At 37.8% G+C, this 13,433-nt stretch overlaps 1 protein-coding gene across 1 annotated transcript in view; it reads right to left on the reverse strand.

Moving 5' to 3' along the window:
- Positions 1-13,433, reverse strand: part of ADAM22 (ADAM metallopeptidase domain 22) — a gene marked incomplete at both ends in the record, with an annotated part of 128,497 nt that overhangs the window by 97,474 nt on the left and 17,590 nt on the right. The gene's annotated exons all lie outside the window — the stretch shown is intronic.

A 13,433-nucleotide genomic window follows, 5' to 3' on the forward strand; every position in this document is an offset into this window, starting at 1 on the left:
TTTATTTTATGCTATACACAAATCTAAATAGGGTAAGTATGAAATGTATAACTGAAAACTGGCTATTAGGTTCAGATAAAGCCGAACTGAAAGGCAGCAGCTGTCCAAGTCCAGGAGCATAATTTAGTTTGCCATAGCCTGTGTGCAGTTCCATTAGCATCTTCTCCTTTTTCTGCTGAGATGATGGGGCTGACACAACACAAGAGTATTAATACATCTTTAAGCTGTCTGAATTCACAAGCAGGTTTCTGCTTAGAAATACTGAAGGACTAGTGGGCCAACAGTACAGAGAACAACTCATTACTTGCTCATTCCCCAGCCATTCCCCTGAGTCCTTTACTGTTAATTAGTTAACACCATGGTGGTTTCCCTTCTCCTGGTGTGAGCAGGAAGGAACTCAGCTATCAGAAACACGGAGTGAAGGAATTATGTCCACAGTGATTTACAGTGACCTGCAGATGATTCTGAAAACACTTTAAGGCTGCTTTCAATATACTGAAAACATTGAAAATGTCTGCATTTTTTTCTCATTGAAGGGCAGCTTGAACACTTTTCTTACTCCTGCTGGCACAGTAACGTGTCAGCATGTTGCTGCTTTAATTTCTCCATGACAGAAACAGATGGAGAGAGAATACAAAAAAAATAATCTCAGTCATAGTGTCCTAAACCAATTTAGCTAAAGCCACATCCTTTATTATGACAGGCTTTGCACAGACCAAGCAGCAATTGCCTTATTTTTCTTATGTTCATTTCATGAGAAATGTTAGTTGCTCTAGGGAATTATCTGCATGATTATCAAGGTGCAAGAACTGAAACAAAAATAAAAGCAGAGTATTTGCTTCCAAGTAAAGCAACCACCCGTTAGAATCTGTCTGCAAAAGAAATAGAAGTAATAAAGATCTCACTCCTCTGACATGTCAAAGTGCCTCTTGTTCAATCTGTTCATTTGGGGTGGAGGATGGGACAGAAATGGAAAGCAGGAAATTTAAAAGAATCCTGCTAGGGGCTAAGAAGGTGTTCAAGTACATCTCTCATATGAGAGGCCAAGCCCAGAATTTGCATTACTTACATTGCTCTATTGTCTGCACACCCAGACAATGTCTAGACAATTCTATTGTAAATGGCAGTTTTTTCTGCGCTGCTATTAGGAAGAGGAGCCATCCAAGAATTACTTGAAGTCTTAAATGGAGACCAACCTGCTGTGAATGTGTGAGATAAATGAAGCAGGAATTACTAGTGACAAGAAGCAACAAACCATGAGAAATCCCACACTGACTATCTGAAGGTCTATATTCAAATGTGGTTAAGACCCTACCAGGCTAACCTATATCAGACTTTGATGGGAAGGGAAGAAATGGCATCAGCCAGCAAACCTGTATGTTTGGGCCTAAAGTGTCTCATTTCTGCTGTCCAGACAGAACAGGACTAAAATGAAGGTGAACTCAAATGATTTGCACAGCTCAAAATCCGCAAAAACATATGCAAGAACCTCATCATCGAGGGAATGGCAGAAATTCATTAGTATCAGGTCCTACTCTTTCAGATTCCCAGCTGCAAAATTATTCCAGTCATACCACCAAATACGGAAAATAAACATATTCAATAAGAAGTGATGAGCTGCATTTTTTTTAATTCCCACAGTCTACCTAAGGAGACAGGCAAAGGGAAGAGCAAAGTATGAGTACAGCATAGCTGCCTAATTCAAGTGGCAACACATCACATATTTGCAGGGCATCAGAACATTATTTTATCTGTTCCTACTGTAAAATTTCTAGCACACCAGAAATCCATTAGCAGTGATGTTCTGGCAAACCACTAAAGAGAAATACATCTTCTTATACCAAAAAAGAAATTAAGACCGAAGAATGATTAGGGATAAGTATAGGCTAAAGATCAGTAAGTTCACCCAAAAAATACATTGTAACATAAGATTTAACAATTCTTGCAAAAGAGAAAGACAAAAGAAATCCTCTAACTTTGTACCAAAGCAAAGGCTGGACATACATAAAAAGCTCCAGCCATCATTTTTCATTAACACTGAAAATGCATTTGTATTAATCTCCTTAACTAGACTTGGCAGCTTCTTTACAGTATCATATGCAGCTTGATCTTGCTGTTTCCTTGCAGCTTCACATTTTGTGATTTCCACTTACTGATGAGCAACTTACTGGAGTGAAGTACAATAAACCAAATTAATTCCTTGGCTAATTTCTAGGAAGTTTCCTCTGTAATCAAATTGGCCACTTGACATAGGCACAAATGCATTGATAATCCAACACCTTTGGATGGATCGTTGTCTCTAAAGTCATTGGGAGACCTCCTTTGCTTCTTATAATTAAGTAAAAAGAGAGGTGATGCTAAAACACATGGCAACATAATAAAAGGCTTTTTGTCCCTTCACTGATACTTAGAAATAGCTGTCGCTTTAGGAAGTGGAGATATATCCAAATTTCCTTGCTTCTTTGCTCTGAAAACATGTGTAACTCCATTACAGAAATATTATGTCAAGCTCATGTTTTCTCCTTTTCTCTCAGCATAACTTTATTGACTCTTATCAAAATTTGACAAACCAGATGGAAAGTGTGATTAATTATAAGAGCAATAATAAGCAAAGAGACAATCATAATTTCACTGTCGCCACCAAGGCTGTCTCTGTGAAAGGAAGGTTAAATGGGTGCCACAAAGAGTACCACATTTACAGTGAGAAAGGGCACAGTTTGGCTCTAGCTGAACTGCTCTGCAAAGGGAAAATCTCTAAGAGGTGCTTTTTTGGCTGGCCAGCATAGGCAGAGCCAAAAGATACCAAAAATTGACAGTCTCCAAAAGGACAGGGTGATTTTTTTTTTTTCTTTCAAATTGATATATTAAGTACAATAAGTACTACAATGATTTAGAATCTCAGAACTGTCACTATGGTATATTTGATAATATAACCAGGGGCTTAAAATCTGTCATACCCTTTGGACATGAATGCTTCATTTTGTTCTTCTGAAGCAAATCTCACATATTTAGGCCAATCTTCAATATGCTGTCAGGAGGGGTTTTACTTTAGGGGATGAGTACATCTTGTGCATTTGTAACTCTTCCTGTACATTTATACCCGTCCCAATAGATTCTTCAGGAAGAACAAGGAGATCGGATACGAGGTAAACAAGGGTAAAGAAAAAGAAATTTGATTATTAAAAAGCTGGATTTAAAGTGGTTTTATTTCTTTGAGGAAAGGAGGAATGAAAGACCAACAACAACCATTTTCTTTTTCAATTGACCTTTTACATCTCAAAAAGGGTAGAAGCCCAATTTAGACGAAACATCTCTTTGTAGGTCATCTTTAATAAAAGTACAAGATGATTCTTCTCCTTCATCTCACTGTGTATCACACCAAATGACAGCATTTTATTTCCTTTGGGATGGGAGAAATAAAGTAAATGGAACAGAATGAGGACACTTGATAAATACTCTCTAACATAGTTTTGTCATTTACTTTTGTAAAGAAAAAAACTGTTATCATACAACCAATCCTTCAGTTAATTGGTAAAAGGATATTTTCTGGCCTACATGAATTCATTTGTATTTTATGTTAATGCAAACAGATTCCTACTTCTTGGTTAAAACACTTCAAACAGAAAGGGATTTTTTTAAAAAAAAAAGTTATTCTCAATACCGTACAATAAAACATGGCTCAGCGATTCTGTTTGTGTTATCTAATAGTACATTTCATCAAACTACTTCTTAATATATTCACGCAATGTAAATCGTTCCATATTTCCATAAAACACAGATTTTAATGCCTTGTTTGATGAACAGTATAAATAACGTATCTTTCATTGCTTGATTCATCTACTATTGTTTCATAATGGAACTTGGACAATGAAGAACTAAAACTAAATATGAAGCAAGTAGGTATTTGAAGAATTTTAAAGACATATTGAGTTCTGTTCAAATCAGAAGATTATTTAAAAGGAAAATCTGATTGTCATCGAATTGAAAAAAAAAAAAAAACAAACACCAAACAAAACAGGAAATGAGTTGAGGCATTACAGAAGCATCACAGTAACACTGAATCACAGACTGCAAAGTCCACAGACCTGGAAAGTATCAAAAAGATCCCAGCTGTCTGAACTGAGAGAGGATCAGGCTACAGCCAATACAACCCTGACCTACAGTAAGTCAACAATTCAGAAGGATCCCCCCTGGGGGACACCTCTGACAAAAGGCAATAAGCCCAACTCAGCCCATGGTGCCGAGGGGTGCTGTGGTACCAGTGGGACGGGACGCAAACCCCAGCAGGTGGGCAGCACCTCTGACTTCTTTGGTCACAACACCCCTGACAAAAGGGAAAGTGGATCACGGGCAGGATCAGTAGTTTCCTACCAGATTTGCATTTGCTAATTGGTGCTTCAGGATTTGGCAACTTGATTTCTGCACATGTTTTGGAAGAGGAAAGAAGTCTCCCCACAGAGGGGGGTATTACGCTGGGTGCAATTCTTATGCTGATAAGGCCAGGAAGAGAATCAGAGCAACACGTGTGAAGCATTTCAAACAAAAGTGCAGAATTTGTTTTGTGTGTGGTTTTCCTCAAGGAAACAAACTCTCTCCACTGACACACTGTCTCTAAATGGGGTTTCACCCATTAGCAGGCCCCAAACAAATGATAACTATTACATTAAAGGCTACACACTGTACAGAAAGTCTATTGAAAGAAACCACTTTCCAGACACTGACTGAGGGAATGTGAGCATACCCATCTTGAATCTTACTAGCAAAACTCATTAAAAAAATGCTACATACATCTCAAACAACCACAGAAACAAATGGCTGTAGGCTTCACAGGTAGCACCTTGTCTCTGTAATAGATACTGCAAAGAAAGCAAAAAAGTCCATTGCTTGGATGCAACAGTTTGTGTGCCCAGGCCTAATACTGTTATTTGTTGGGTAAGATGTTCCATACATTAACAACATATTGTTTTAATACTGCCTGTTGATTTAGTCTCTGGACTAAAACCAGATTTCTGATGTAGAACTACTATCCTGAGTAGAAGAGAGTTGAATACCCTATTCCTCATGTAAAGATCTTGTGTAATTTTAAAACACTGTGAGTTTGTATGCTGATGGTTATTCAGCCATCCATTAGGTCCTCCAGCTCCCCATGGAAAGCCTAATAATTTTTACTATTTTCGTTCTCCATACATTCATTCTAGCTCCATGCATTACTCAGCTCCTTGTCTGGAAAAGGAGATTCCAATTAATTTCACTGCTTAGCTGAGGAAAGGATTTGAGCCCCAAGCTAAAAGGCCCGCAGCACTTCCTTTGTTTCTCCAAGTGCTATTTTTAATGCACACATACAGGAGGTCATAATGCCAAAGGATTTCTCAAGGATAAAGTTAAAATCAGGGCAGAGCAGCTGGACAACACAGGGAGCGGCATATGAGGGGAACCGTATCAGCAGGAAGGCTGCTGGCTCCTGGAGGAGATGCACTATAAATGACAGCACAGAAAACATCTGCTCTTTACATTCCCCTTCATGCATCTTCTTGTTTACTACCTTCTTCGTATGTCTTACTCTGATTAGTATTTATACGTAACAATTCATAGGACAATAGTAGTGTTGTAACCACAGTGGTCTGAGAATCTAAGTGATGGAAAGTAAAAGATAATAGCTTTTATTAGACTAACTTGTATAGCTGTTGCTTGCCTTTGTAAAAACAAATCCTGTTCTAGCTGTTAAACCATAACCATATATAAAAATAGTTGGAAAGGCCAACAGTTTGTTTTGTGCTATTCACAGAAGTGGCAGCAATGTATGTACGATCCAGATGTTGAAGTGAAAACTCTGGTGCCCAAACAAATGTTAGCATATGAGGATATAATTCCATTCCAACAGTAAATCCAGAAAGTGCACTTTGAGTAGCACAGTCACTTTGTAAAGGCCAAATCAAAAATACAATTATTTTTTTCTTTTAAAGTCATTCTTGATGGATTGTTCAAGTTACTGCCACTTGGAGACACTCAGAACTTTGAAGATAAATTCATAGGCACTGAAACATGTTAAGCAATTTGATTCTTTCCATAGTTTAAGTCATTTTACTTTAAAGAGGATGCTAAATATAGCACATGATTGATCTGTACATATGAGACAAGTCTGTATATGTCTGTATCAGATATATAGCTCTTAAGTGATTTGGTAATCTAAGGAATATCATCAAGAAAGAAAAACATTATAGTAACAGAATGATAATATCTCTCCAGAATAATTAATCATTTTCTTCCTACACACACACTCACAAATACACAGTAACACATTTTGTATAATTATTTTTGTGTCACAAAAATTCAGACCATGGAAAGGCAATTTACTCAGTACTGATAATCCCATATGTTTTAATTACTGTACTATAAACCAACAAATATTGCTTTCAATGAAAGCAATTACCTAAAAGCAGTAAAATATTCTTTATTGCACCCCTTGAGAGGAAAACAAAGGACTGAACTTTTCAGAAACGCTTTTTAATAGGCTAGGAAATTATCTTATGAGGGCATGCACAGATTTTGTATACACATATGTTTTCAAATGCTATTTTTCTAGAAATCACAAAACATCAAGCTTCAAGTAGTGTTTCAGAAACATCAGGGGAATTCCTCACAGGTGATGGAAACTACCTTACAGTGCCACACTTGGAAATATTACATGAACGAAACAAATTACACATTTTTGTACTCATTTTAATCAGAATGCCAAGTAAGCACTTGCAAGTGCTTCACAGACATCACTTTCCACATCCCCATCCAATCAAAGTCAGTAGTAAACTTCTGTTGATTTCAACAGCCTTTGCCAGTAGCTGGTACTAAATCAATAAAAAAATAATTGACAATAATAGAGGACTAATAATAACAGAAATATGTTAACCTAAAACTAAATTATAATATTAAAAATAAAATGTAATGGAGTTACCAAAAGCAATTTGCCCTTTCGAAAAGAAGCCATAAGTATAACAGAAGATTATATAAAAAATTTAAAGGAACATAATAAACTTCCTGATAACCAACATAGGTTTACAGAAAATTTCTCTTGTCAAAGTAACCTGATATTTTTCTTGTACGGGATTAAAAATTCAATAATAGTAATAGGGATGATGTAATAAGAAAAAAAACAGAGTTTACCTTTACTAAACAGTCAGTTCTGAGCTTGGAAGAAGGAATTTTTTTTTAATAAATGAAAAATCAAAGGAAGAAAAAAAAAAAAACCTTGGGAAAATCTTGGAAACTACGTAAAGAGGTATCTCAATTAGAAATGGTTAAGTTGTGCTACATTTATACGTCACACTGACAAAAGGCAGTACTAAGTCTACAGTTTAGTAAGTATACTGCTAAACTGAGGAGGCTGGTGAAAAGGCACAGAAATTATTATAGGACTTAAAAGAATTACTTGGCAGAGATCTCCATAGAACTGACATTTTTCATTAAAGATAAAAAAACCTACAAGCCATATGGACGAAATAGGTGTTAGCAAGGCATGCTAACACAAATAGAGGTGCCTCCCAGAGAACAAAACCAACCTCTGAAATTAAGCAGCAATCAATATTAAGGAAAAAGTGTTTATTAAGTCTGGTCTGCAATTATGACCATACTCATTTTTCCATCACAGACTGGGAGGTGGAAAGAATAACTTTGCAAAATGGGGTTCTATTGGGTCAGCTGGGGTTCTGATGACAGAACACATGATAAGCATCACTTACAAAATAATTTTAAAGTAGTGCAGAACATAATTCAGTACCTCATTCAGGAGATCTGAACACAGTCTATATCATTCTACCTGTAAATCGGTACTAAATATTACAATTAAATTTTCAGAGCGCTCTCATAGGGTACAAGAAGAAAGGCATTATTTTAAGTAAGAATCAATTACAAAAATGTGATTGTACCCAAGTGGGGCTCTTCGGCCTGCATGCGCAGGGCATGAGTAAGAAAAGTGAACAGGCCTTGAATTCCCTCGATCCCAATAAATTCCAGCTGCTAATGAGAACAATTGGGATTGTGTGCAGCCAAGGCATTCATTAAAATAACTAATAAGGGATTGAGTTGGACTTTCAGGAGATCCAAAACAGCTTAAAGGAAGAGCTGCTCCTCCTTAGGCTTGATCTGACCATCACTTACCCCATCCAGTTATCCAAACAGTTACCAGGAGTCATTACACAAGTAATGGAGGTAATAAAGCATGGAGTACTTTTGCAGCAGGAACTGCAGACAGGTCCTCTCGCACTCATCAGCACAACCCAGCAGGTCACGTCACGCCACGTCGCATGCAGGTCCGCAGCTGCACGCCTGCCCCACGGGTGACCAGGAGCAGCGCGAGACTCATGGAGGCAACACAGGAGAAGGACCAACTAGACATTATAATAGTCAGAAACGGTGTAACTGCATTTTTAAAATTATGTCAGGAAGCTAATCCTTTTGAATTCCACACAGTCAAATGTTTATGATTTAGAGCAAATTTAGGAATATGTTTTTCATTTACAGCTTACATGACACATTGATATTAGTGTTGGAGACCATTTGCCAAGAGAAATTACAGGCAAGGTTTCAGCAGTTTGTCTCATGAAAAAGCTGGCACTTGTCTGTCAAGCTGCCTTTTATTTTGCTTCTGTTTTCAGGATTTCTTGATGAAGTTTATGATCTGATTCTGAACCGTTTACAAAACTCTAGTTAAAAGACATTCCTAATAAATATTCCCCACAAGGCATGAGGAATGTCTGTATCCTTCTCAGCAGCAGCTGCAAAAACCACTCAGTGGCAAAACAAAATAATTAAGTCCTGGAGTGCCAGGAATCTTCCAGTATCACTAACCAGAAACAAATTAAGACTGAAATATACAAAATGCCTATCGGTATTTTCCAAAGAAGCTTCTGGTTTTGCCTCCCTTTTGATAAACTAAGAGAAAAGGGCTTTTATTTTCCACAGAGAAAACAGAGTGACTACAGAGTTTATAAAAATTGTCTTATTTGAGATCTTCCAGTATTCTGAACGCCATTGATCATCATAACCATTGATTTATACACTGCTGGTACTCCTCCGGGACACAGTCATGCACTTGATGGGAACAGATGTGTGGGCTTCCTAAAGAGGATAGGGTTTCTGGACATGTCTTGCTCAGCCTACTACTTCTCTACAGATCATTTTCCACTAACCACAGGAATTAAATCTGTGTTGTAGTAAAAGGAAGCAGGTGGTGATTATGCTCCATCCTAGTGACTGAGTGTCACTTGGAAGGATAGAGCAGTCCTGAAGTGCTGAATCTAAGCCTGAAATCCTTAGTTATGTTCATGATTCTTTAGTGCGTTTCCTCATGACCACAAACCAAAGGATCTCATACTATGAATGTGTTCCCTCTTATAAATAACGCCATGATTGGGGAAGGCTCTACTCCTTGTTGTAGCACAAGGAGCTGGAGCACACGCAGGTGGTCAGATGCTCCAGGGACCCTTCTGAAGGTCATGAGTCCCCTTGGCAGAGCAACTGGTGTGCACAGTGCACCTCATAAGTGACCACAACTCAGACTTGGGCTCTAGGAACACTCTCTGCTCCTCTGCATGACAGGAGACACCAGGGCCCTTATATGAAGGATGATGATGCAGCAAGGAAGAACCATGATTATCTTTCTTGCCTATCATGGTTGGAAAGTGGGGTGGTCACCCTGTGCCACTCCAAACAAGCATAAATAATGTAGTTTTTCTGATTAAAAAACTTGCAGCGTGCTCTTTCCCAGTCCAACCTTATGACCACAGCTTGCTATGGCCCATTCTGCCATTATATCTCTGCTACTTCACAAGCAGGTGGGATATGCCCTGGCCCAGGTCTCCTCAGATAGATCCACATGGTCCACAAGACCAAAAGAGCCTCAAAGAGGCCTTTGGAAATATGCCGCATTTCCTGGTGAGCTCTGCTGTTTAATCGTGTAATCACAACGCAAGATGAGAGTGTAAATGGTTGTGTGGCTACATGTAATAAGAAATATTCTGCATGGAAAAAGAAACAGCCATTTGCTGAGCCACAATTAAAATCTTCAAGGGGAAGGAATTAAAAAAACCAATAAGCACAGTTGACTGCTATGCAACTATTGCACAGCTGTGGGCTGGTGGCCAGAGCTGGTCACTCGCTGAAGGAGGGGAGGCTGTGAGCAGCACCTGCCTGCGCGGGGCAGCAGCCGGGCCACAGCTTTGCTAATGCCGAAGGTGGCATTAATGAAAATGGCCACAGAAAAGAGCTCCCATTGGATGCAGTCCTCAACACATAAGGACACTGAAGGAAGCGATTCATAAACACACCAATGCAGCTACTGTATCCCTAACCTTTGCCTAAGGGGCTGAACCTTTTGAAAATATAGCTGATTCGATCTGAAAGCTGCTTTGTAAATACTTCAGCCCTTTGAACTTGTTAAAAATAACTAAATAACTAAATAAATAAGAAACATTGTCTCTTAAAAAAAAAAAAAAGCTTATTGTAGAGACACTGTGGCAACTCAGGGAAAAAAAAAAAAAAAAAAGAAAAGAAAAAATGGTGGAGAAAATATTAAAATACTACCACTGGAAAATATACATTGTAACTATATTAGCTTTCTTTTTTTTTAATTACCATTCAAGGCAATGTTTCTGTGTATCTCACATCTGCATTTATTGTGAACATCACATTCAAAACTGGTTGAGATCCAAAATGAGCAAGAAGCAAGCCAGCAGATTTCAATGTTAAATTAAACTGCCACACAGAAATGCCAGCTAGAAAATTATTTTTCCTTGCTCTCACTTGCATCCTGAACTGGCAGAACAGCCCACCCTGGGCCTCAGTTCTCCTCATGTCTGAAATGTCAGCGTAACCTCTGTTTTTTAATTTCCCTGTCCACCTCCTGTATCTTTCCAGCTTGTTTCATTGCAGATGAGCCTCTGGGGACAGGCCACTGTTGCGAGAGGTGGCAGAGGAACGGACCAGGAAAGGAAAGTTGCTTCAATTAACACCCAGATTCAATAGTAGCATCTCCAGTAGCATCTCCCTTGGTGAAGAGATAAAACAGAGGGTATCAGGCAATAGAGGAGAGACAAGCAGGAGACTATAAACATGTTTGCCAGCCTCAACTGTCAGTATTCAAAAAGTTGTCAAGAAAAAGGCTGCAAGAAAAACAAGAAAGTTGTGTGGTATCTAAGACAATGGCAGAGGGGACAATCCTTCCTGGTGGAAAATGAAGAGAAAGAAACGTGTCTTCTTCAGAGAAGTGACCAAGAACAGAGATGGAAAATATACAAACGTAACTGAATACAAAATATGAAAGAGTAGCTAACAGAGGGATGTATAACAAAGCACAGGCAAATGCAGCAGAGGAAACAGAGAAACTGATTGTCAGAATAAAAGATGAGTTTGAAGAAGACAGAGAAAACAATGCCTACAAAGAAAGCAGCCAATGATGAAAATCTCTTTGCAGACAGACATTAGGGAGCAGGGGTGTATTTTAGTTTCTAATTTTTTTAAAGCACTCTGTTTGCTACTATATTTTTTTTTCTCCATAAATTGGGGAACCATAAAGAGGAATGAAAACTTTCTCTGTGAATGTCCATCACTGGCATTGTAACTAGAGGTGACACTCAGATATAGGAGTCATACACATCAACCTCTAAATAGGCATACTGCAAGAAAACAACTGACTAAGGCAGGGAGAGCCCTTTCTGACAACCTATGTATTTTATTTTTTTTTTCCCCTCTCTGCCCCCCATACTTCCTTTAACATTCCTCAAATGTATATTATTCATAACATATAATTTTACCACAGAGGCCTGCTTCAGCATGCTTTTGATATTAGCAGAAGTTCAGTTATAAATAGTGAGCTGATACTTTTTCCAGTGAAAAACTACAATCTTGAATCTTGCTCTTTTCAAGTATTCAACTACTTTTCAGTTACTTTCAGCTACTATGGGCCAAATTTGCAATCCACTCCTAAAAAAATTAGTGCTTTTCTCTCAGGACCCTCAGAAAATATTTATAGAATATACTATAGACAGTAAGAATGGCAAGAGAAGAAAAATATACAGAGCCTTATGAACAGAAGATATTTGTTCACAGGAATAGCAATTAAGAATACATTTTAAATGTACTTGAGCCTTTTTTTTTTATTTAGTGATCTGTAAATGCTATTTCAGAAGCAGTTGAAATGTTGATTTAAATATAATGATAGAAGCCAAACATCTTAATTTCCTTGCAGCCTTCTTGTTTTTGCACAGTTTGTGACAGGACTTTTATCACATTATAGAAAGCATAGCTCCTTAGGAAAAGTTCATATTTAAGTTGGATTCTAACACTGTTAGGAACAATAAGGACACATTTTGACAGTGTAACCCATACAAATACTGGTGTAATATCATTAAAGACAACAAAAGAATGACATAAAAATAGGATCCAGCTCAAATCAAATTTTAAATCTATGTGTCTGTGTGTGTTTATGTGCATATATACATGTGCACAAAAAGTCCACCTACAGAGAACTGTTGCCATTCGTAATATCACATCCTTAACTTGTATTTTCATATAACATTAGAAAATGCATTTACTTTTATTAAGATGACCTGAAATTCATCCCGCAAGGTAAATCTTGACCTTTCAGAAACTGTGACTACACCATTAATCCACTCACCAAGACAAAAACAAGTTTCAGCAACCTAGTCTCAGTAAGGTACAAATATGTATACAAAACTACTATTTCCAACAAACACCTCAATGTTGTGGACTTAGAGCTCTTCAGCAGAAAATTTTTCCTGTAGAATTCTTTTAAAATGCATTTGTTATAAAATCATAGTTCTAAACCAGCCTCTTTTGCTCTCCTTCCAACAGCGTCTCCGCCATCTGTAACCAGCAGGATTCACATGTGGTTTTTAACTCATGTCACTGCATATGAAGAAATTGCCACTGTTTAAAATGTGTTTACAAGTGAAAAAAACTGAAATTCGAGTGGCTCCCACTGCAGCCTGAGCGGTTCATCTTTATAGCAGAAAAACATGTAGCAACTGAGCACAAGCTCTTACACTGAACCAAGCAATATCACGTTCAATTATTAGGAGCTGAATTACTTAACAAAGCATTTCTATTTACTATAGTATTTATTCTCTTTTCACTTCACAGAAGAAAAGCAAAAAACTATTTAAAAACAGCTGTGCAAAAAGGCTACTTCAAAAACTCATTACTTAAAGCATATACCAGATTTCACTTTAAGTTGAACTATTGTTCAATCTTCCCTCATCGGCTGAAGTTCACAGTGTGCTACTACCTTATAATGTTCCCAAAAGACTGTCAACACATCCACAGAAACTTCATTCCCAACTATCCATCTCATTCTTTTTTGAGGATTAGCTGTAGTGCAATCGCTGTATCTCCAGTACTTCACATACAGTTATTAAAATGTT

Source organism: Nesoenas mayeri (genome assembly GCF_963082525.1).
Source record: "Nesoenas mayeri genome assembly, chromosome: 2".
Taxonomy (NCBI): Eukaryota; Metazoa; Chordata; class Aves; order Columbiformes; family Columbidae; genus Nesoenas; species Nesoenas mayeri.